An 8,567-nucleotide genomic window follows, 5' to 3' on the forward strand; every position below is an offset into this window, starting at 1 on the left:
CAAGACTCAGTACATTATAACATGCACTTTGATCTTATCCAAAAGGCAGAGAAGCGATAACCAGAAAAGGGAACGAGGAAAGCGCCCGCTTCTCAGCCAAGCCCTAACAATTGCAGGAGACGGGCACACCCATCATTGTCTACTCTCTTTAGCGGCGGGGCACAACACTCCATTGCTGCACATTATAGGTCTGACTAGCCTGAAAAGCCTGACACCTTCACTGGGACCCTCCTTACACTACACCTCTCTGTCTGCAAAGGCACGCACATCAGCCAAGGACTTTTCAACCGAGATGCCTGCAGAATTTTGCATAAACTCCTCCCCTTGACCATAAGTGCAGCGACGCCCGCTGATTAGTCGGCCTGCCGTTCCGTCCTCGTCTCCCCAGACAATTAATCACACTGTCTGCCCAGCTTCTTTCGGAATATTCACAGCATGTCACAGAAACAGCACTTCAAGGTGCATCACAATTGTTTCTCGGGCTACCGGGAAGTAAATAGAAAAGGAAGCTGCATGCTGCAACAGCAGGGTTCTAAAAGGTGTGTTATAATCCTCACTTGCCTTTATTCCGTCACTGGGTCCACAAGAGGGAGACACACTACGTCAGATTAATAGTTTCATTCATTCGGAGATCCAATTGAATTAGCAAATCACAAGTTGCTCCATTAAAGAAATAATTGGATCAATTCAGTAATCCTTTTGGACAAAGAAAAGGGTCTTCTTATCTGCAAATGCTTGTTTGCTAAGAGAGATAAGAAACAAAACAACAAAAAGACACACTAAATTGACACGAAATAAGACACAGGAGACAAAAATCTGTTCTTAGGGATTTTTGTTTCAGAAAAGAGACATGATTCTATTTTTTGATAACTGGATAAGAGAAGTGCACCGGTCCTGGAAGTACTGCAATACCAGGTCAATGCGTGGAGTGGACAGAGCAAGCTCTTCTTCCATCTCCCTGTTCTAAAAATCCATTTAATATATGGCCCCCAGATAGGGGGCGTATCAGATATTAAACTGATAAGAACAGATTTTTTTTTTTGATTTTTTTTTTTTTTTTTAAGGTATAAAAAATGTTTAATAACTTTCATAAAATATAATAAAAAATTCACAAATAAGAATGCATTAAATTCAAGTAACCATTACAAACAACAAAATCTCCTCCTCTCTACTACAATTTAAAAATGAACTTCCTACTCTCAACTAATATTTACACTAAAAAAATCCTTCACTAATATTTACAATAGAGCCTCCTACTCTCCACTAAACCTTAACCAGATGTTTCCATTTTTTTGTCTTACAAATCCCTTCCGAGTCTTCATCTTTATTCCCTTTGCTATCAAACTAAGTAACATAAGTATAATTTGCCTAATACCATTCGTATACAATCATTCACAGTCAAATCATCCTTTTTAAACACACATAAATTCCTGGCATCCCACAAAACCTCCATCATACATGTCATAATCAACCATAACAATCTCTCCCTAACTTTTCCACATGCACCTATTCCAAACATTGCAACCTTCCAAGTCATTACTTCCACACCAGTTAATTCTTTCACTAGACCACCCAAACCCTTCCACACCTTCCATCCAAAACTGCAATTCAACAACAAATTCATAATTGTTTCTTTCCCACCACATTCTACTCTCGGGCATATGTCCTTTCTTACTAAGTCTCTCCTCTTTTGCATGTCACGAACTGGCAAAATACCATGCATAGCCATCCACACAATATCTTTCTGTCTATTAGTCATACCATTTGTACTAATTTTCTTCCACACATCAGCTGTTTCATTCGTTTTCAAATACTCAATCTTACACATGCTCTCTCTATCACTCATCATTTTCAAAACTTTCTTTTTATCCTTAAATTCATTCATTTTTAAACCATTCAAATCATTTTTTCTAATAAAACATTCAACCCATTTATACCATTCTGGACAATCAAACGCTACTGGAAGATTCAACTCACGTTTATGCCAACCCAAACCACGCAACATCCATCCCGCCAGATATTTCATCATACACGCTGCTTTACCATTCCCTTCAATCATTCTCACAATCATTGTCACACAATTCACACCCAGATACCTCTCAATATCAGGGAAATTCAGCCCTCCTTTCATCCTTTTTTTTAACCACATCTGTTCTCTTCAGTCGCTCCATCTTACATCCCCATAGAAAAAGAAAAATAATTCTACTCATTTTCTTCACCATTCGGGGGAAACACACAGGCAACAAACAACAACAATGACAGAATCACACTTTTGATGATCAATATTTTTCCTGTCATTGAAAGATTTCTCAACCTCCAGAAATCCAGTTTCTTTGCAACTTTCTTCCCACATTCATCCCAACTCTCACGCCCTTTCATCTCCTCATCAAACACAACACCCAAAACTTTTATCCCACCCGCTACACATTCAAAACCATCAAATCTTTACACTACTATCTCCAAAACATTTAAGGTGACATTTTTCCCAATTCATTTTAAAGGCGGACGCGCCACAAAATAAATTTAATAATAATTTGGCTCTTTTTATGCTAGATTCCCTATCACAGATTAATACCACATCGTCCATATATCCTAAAACCTTCAGCTGTTGACCCTCACTCCTGGGAATTAATAGGCCTTTCAAAACTTTATCTTTATTTATCATCCTAATTAATGGCTCAATTACACATATAAAAGCTATAGGGGATAAGGGGCACCCCTGTCTTACCCCAGACTTAACTAACAAGGTCTCACTCTCTCTTCCATTCACCATAACCTTACATCTTGCATTCTCATACAAGCTTCTCATTTTTTCAACAAACACTACAGGGAAACCCATTCTCAACAACACACTAAACATGAAACCATGTGACACTCTATCATACGCTTTTTCAAAATCAATCGTTGCCACCATACATTTCTTCTTACGCTTCACACAATCCCCAATCACATCTCTCAACAGGACTAAATTGTCAGACATTCTTCTCCCAGGCATTGCACACACTTGTTCATCCCCAATCACTTGCCCAATCACGTCTTTCATTCTATTGGCCAGAATTTTTGCATAAATTTTGTAATCAGAATTTAATAAAGTGATCGGTCTCCAATTTCCTAATAATTTCCTATCCCCTTTTTTGTGTAAAAGTACAATTCTACCCTCTTTCATACTATCACTCATTCTACCGCTCCTCCACATATATTTACATACACTCACAAAATCCGCTCCCACACAATCCCACATAGCAATATAAAATTCCACAGGCAAACCATCACACCCAGGCGTTTTATTCTTACTCGCACACTTCAGTGCTTCCAACACTTCACTCTCACTTACCTCATTTACCAACAACTCTCTCTCCTCCTCTTTTACCTTCTCAGTCACTGCCGACAACACTTCACCCATCATACTATCATCACAACTTCTCCTTTCATACAAGTCCCTATAGAAATCTTGAATCACAGTCATCATTCTTTCACTTCACAATCATTCTTATCTACAATACTTTCAATATCTTTCTTACCATTACAAACCTTTTTGAAGAAGAACCGCGAACATTTTTCATCCTTCTCCAGTTTTTCAATTTTGGATCTGAACACAATCCCTTTCCCCTTATCTAACAAATATTTATTAATTTCTACCCGTTCTTTCTCTATCTCCTCCCCCACCTCTACACCCAAATCCCTCAATTTATACAAAAAATCTAAATGTATCTTTAAAGCTTCATATTTCTCTCGTTTTTTTGATGCCAGTTTGACACCCCATTTTTTGAAAAAAAAATTAAACTCCCCCTTCACCCAATCCCACCAAAACAAAATATCCCCGAAATCACTCTTTTTTCTTACCCACAAAAAATACTTATTTTCAAAATCTTTTTTTACCTGCTCCTCCTCCAAAAGCCTAATGTTTAGTTTCCAACTTCCTCTCCCATACATCCCCTCTGTCCTACCTTTGACAGTGCATTTAATGCATTCATGGTCTGAAAAAGCTATTTTTTGTTGAACATAATCGGACACCTCTAAACCTTTAGAAATAAAAAAATAGTCTAGTCTAGAGGATACGGTACCTCTATCTGCCCAATAAGTCATTGGGGCTGGACTAATTTGGCACACCTCCACTACGTCTACTAGGGCAAAATCTTTTAACAATTCTTTTAACAAATTCCCGGTGACATCTATTTTATTACCTTCCCCACCTAACCTCCCTCCCTTGGAAATAATGCAGTTAAAATCCCCTACCAGCATAATAGGGATTCTCCCCGGTATGAATAATTTAATTTTCTCAAAAAGTTCTTTCCTTTCTAATTTGACGGCTGGTGCATATACATTAAGGATCCTAAAAAAACATCCCTTATACTCTATAATAAGAATGGCACACCTCCCTGATTCAATCTCAATAAAAATTTTCACAACTATACCCTTATTCCTAATTAAAAACCCTATCCCATCATTTTTATTTTTGGCGGAACCGGACCAGAAACTATCCCCCTTATCCCAAGCATCTTTATCTAAAGGTTTTTCAATACTACATTCTTGTAGACAATAAATATCTCCTTTCAGAGTGTCTAGATAGTCAAAAATTGCACCTCTCCTATACTTGTTTTTTATACTACGCACATTAAGTGACATAATGTCTAAAGTGGCCCTATCAGCCACATTGTTTAGACTAGTCATATATTAATTTAACATAAGAACAAAACATTAACCTATTTTTGAAAAATATATAAACACCAGGTTTTACCTTTTTAGATAAAGGAAAACTTAAAATCCCCCTTCCAAAACCAAAAACTACTAAGTACTGTTTAGCAAGAAATAAGGGTATTACAAAACAGTCTCTAACCCATAAGAGTTGCTTATAACCTTTTGCAACTTTTGACACTAATACTATGCATCCATGTAATACATTGTGCACACAATATAGCAAACTATGCAGAGACATTTGTGTATAATACTTGCCCCTAATAATAAAATAGCAAGACAGGCATTTTACATCAGAAAACAAAAAAAACAGAGTATTATTAATAATTAAGAAAAGTGTCCTGTGTGGGACTTGAACTAGAGATTCCAGTCCTGTGGTCTCCCATCCACAAACAAACCGCGGATAGGCTTGCTTAGCTTCCCACTGGTTTCGTGAGTTGTCCATGCTGAGCCAAGATGGCTCTTGATGATTTGCATACAGAAGTAATATAACACAGGTACATTGAACGAGAGTCACACAGTGTAAATAGCGGCAGCTGCCGCCGCTGAGCTCCGCTGACAGGTAGTTCATGTAAAAAGTTTATTACAACTGGCAATGGAACCTGTAAGGGGGGAAAACGGAATAAAACCAAAACAGGCAGAAAATAGTGTGCACAAAAACGGACTGTACAGTGGGATAACAGACACTAAGTCCAGTGTCAGACAGGGACCTTTATACATGGTGGGGCTATAAGAGTGACTGCATCTCTGTTGGGAGTTATCAGGTACAGTTCAGGCAGCCATCACTTAAGAACTTGTATTCCAGCTAATCAACCTGTTTGACAGGCTTCAGCTGACTCCTGATTGGCTGCCAGGGGGACCGACTCCGCCCCCATGCTTCAGTCCTCCTCTGCTCGGGAAAGCACCAGCAAGTTGTTCCGTTGTTTGTAAAAATAGATAGAAACCACAGCGCTGATAAGGATATATGGCAGCCTGTATGTGACTACTCCTATCCACAAAGGAGTAAAAAAAGGTACAATATGTATGGTATAGTGTCACAACTGACGGCGCCTAATATCATACACAAACTGTTCACAATAATCACAGCTAATACATAAGTCTTAAATGAAATCAGCTCTCCAAGTCGTGTAATCTCAAATGTGTGACTTTTTTGTAATAATACATTTCATCCAGATCCAAACGGGAAAAATTCCCCTCAGGGAGATGTACTCACCAGAAGTAGGTAGTACATCAGCGTATATCACTCTCCTACGGACACTCCGTTTATGCCGTGAACTTCTCCACAAACTGTGATCAGGATGACGACCTCTGTTGTAAATCCAATCATCGGACAAGGGCAGAAGGTAGGGGGAGTGGTCACGTCTCCCGTTCTTTAATCGATCCACGATCTCTGTTTTAAAACCGCTGTTTTCTTTTAGTGACCTCAGCAGATGTAATATATATATCTCTCCCGCAATCACTTGCCTCGGTTCGGGTATATCGAGTCCCCCGAAATACAGATCCACCGAATATGATGTGAAAACGGGGAATTCCGCTGTTGTTAGCTGCTCTTGGTCGCTGGGGCTTAGCTCTAAACTGCCCAGCAACGAGAAGGGATTGGTTGACAGGGGCAGCAGAGTCTCCTCCTCCTCCACCCGAGGCTTTTTCCCGCCTCTGCGATTTTTCCTCACAGACTTTCTATTTTTAGTCATAAATTTCTGTGTGTCACACTCAGAGGTAAGATTCTCTCCCTCATCACTGGAAGAGACCCATTATACACTGCTGGTCCCCTCCTCCTCCATCTCCTCTGCACCAGAACTATTTCCATCCATTTTGGACAACAGGCTGTCAGGTATCTCAGATGACAGCCCAGTGACTGCTGTAGGAGGCTGCCTCAGTGATGGCTGACTGACTACAGCAGGAGAGTTCTCTTTAGCTGACACACTGGGCTCCCCATCACTGCTTTGGGGACCCACAAGTTGCACAACAGGGGGGTTCAGGTCTTTCAAAATGTTCATTAGCCCAGTGGCACCTTCCTCTCTACCCCATGCCCTCCTCTGGGTGCTCCTGGCTGATGGGCACTGACGGGCAGGGTGCTCCTGGGACCCACAGATATCACAGGATTTAGGTACAGTGCACTGAGCAGCTTCATGTCCTGGCTGCTTACAATTTCTGCAGGTTTTCCCAACTGTGCAGTCCTCCCTTACGTGTCCGTATTGGAAGCACTGACAACAAAATGTGGGCTGCCCGGGGTAAAATAGGAACCCTTTAACCCCTGCAATGGAGAAATTGGCTGGGGGGTGTTTGGTGGCCCCCACATGGTCTGTATCTGGCTTCAACTTTATCCAGAACCTCCACTTCCCATTAAAAATGCCCAAAATGTTTTTCTGCCTGACTCCTTCACCCACTTTGGAGCAATAGTTACGCAGAAACGCCTGGATAAGGCTGATGTCTGCGTATGGGTTATACAGATGTACTGTGAGGGGGATCTCCAACATGGCGAATAGAGGTTCCATTCGCAGCCTCAGCATGGCGCATTCCCCACTCTTTGCCTTTAAGGTTTCATATAAATGGAGGCAAAGGCCACTATTGTGAAGGGTGACGTCATAGATCCCCTGCTTTGGAAAGTCCTGAATGCAAAATATGTCACTTACAGTAACTCCTCCAAGTTTCTCCAAGACGTCCTGTACCAGCCAGACCATTCCGCTGCCAGATCGGTGCTCCTCATTGATGACAAATCTTACGCTGTTCTTTAAACCAGCCATCCTGCTGTAAGTAGGTTATGCTCGCGCACAACTTAGATCACGTCCCGTTACCGATGAGTCCGGAGACCCTCAGTACCTCCCAGCCAGACCAAGTACACTTGATCTTAAGCAAAAGGCCGAGAAGCGATAACCCGAAATGGGACCCAGGAAAGCGCCCGCTTCTCAGACTAGGCCTGACAACTGTAGGAGACAGACGCACCACACGCCGTATACTCTCTTCAGCGGCGGCGCACAACACTCCATTGCTGCACATTCTAGGCCCGACTAGCCTGAAAAGCCTGACACCTTCACTGGGACCCTCCTTACACCTCTCTGTCTGCAAAGGCACGCACATGAGCCGAGGACTTTTCAAACGAGATGCCTGCAGAATTTGCATAAACTCCTCCCCTTGACCATAAGTGCAACGACGCCCGCTGATTAGTCGGCCTGCCGTTCCGTCCTCGTCTCCCCAGGCAATTAATCACACTGTCTGCCCAGCTTCTATCGGAATATTCACAGCATGTCACAGAAACAGCACTTCAAGGTGCATCACAATTGTTTCTCGGGCCACCAGCAAGTAAATAGACAAGGAAGCTGCATGCTGCAACAGCAGGGTTCTAAAAGGTGTGTCATAATCCTCGCTTGCATTTATTATGTCACTGGGTCCACAAGAGGGAGAGACACTACGTCAGATTAATAGTTTCATTCATTCGGAGATCCAATTAAATTAGCAAATCACAAGTTGCTCCATTAAAGAAATAATTGGATCAATTCAGTAATCCTTTTGGACAAAGAAAAGGGTCTTCTTATCTGCAAATGCTTGTTTGCTAAAAGATAAGAAACAAAACAACAAAAAGACACAATAAACTGACACAAAAGAAGACACAGGAGACAAAAATCTGTTCTTATGCTTTTTTGTTTCTGAAAAGAGACATGATTCTATTTTTGGATAACTGGATAAGAGAAGTGCACCGGTCCTGGAAGTACTGCAATACCAGGTCAATGCGTGGAGTGGACAGAGCAAGCTCTTCTTCCATCTCCCTGTTCTAAAAATCCATTTAATATATGGCCCCTAGATAGGGGGCGTATCAGATATTAAACTGATAAGAACAGATTTTTTTTTATTTTTTTTTTGGTATAAAAATGTTT

The 8,567-nt window shown here is 41.1% G+C and overlaps 2 non-coding genes across 2 annotated transcripts; both read right to left on the bottom strand.

The window, feature by feature from the left end:
* Positions 1-878: 878 nt before the first annotated feature.
* LOC142095872 (U2 spliceosomal RNA) lies at positions 879-1,077 on the bottom strand. Its single transcript, XR_012678022.1, has one exon. It is a non-coding gene; the product is annotated as a U2 spliceosomal RNA (small nuclear RNA).
* A 7,302-nt stretch (positions 1,078-8,379) lies between these two features.
* LOC142095919 (U2 spliceosomal RNA) lies at positions 8,380-8,567 on the bottom strand. Its single transcript, XR_012678034.1, has one exon. It is a non-coding gene; the product is annotated as a U2 spliceosomal RNA (small nuclear RNA).

The sequence above is a fragment of the Mixophyes fleayi genome, chromosome 6, assembly GCF_038048845.1.
Source record: "Mixophyes fleayi isolate aMixFle1 chromosome 6, aMixFle1.hap1, whole genome shotgun sequence".
Lineage (NCBI taxonomy): Eukaryota > Metazoa > Chordata > Amphibia > Anura > Limnodynastidae > Mixophyes > Mixophyes fleayi.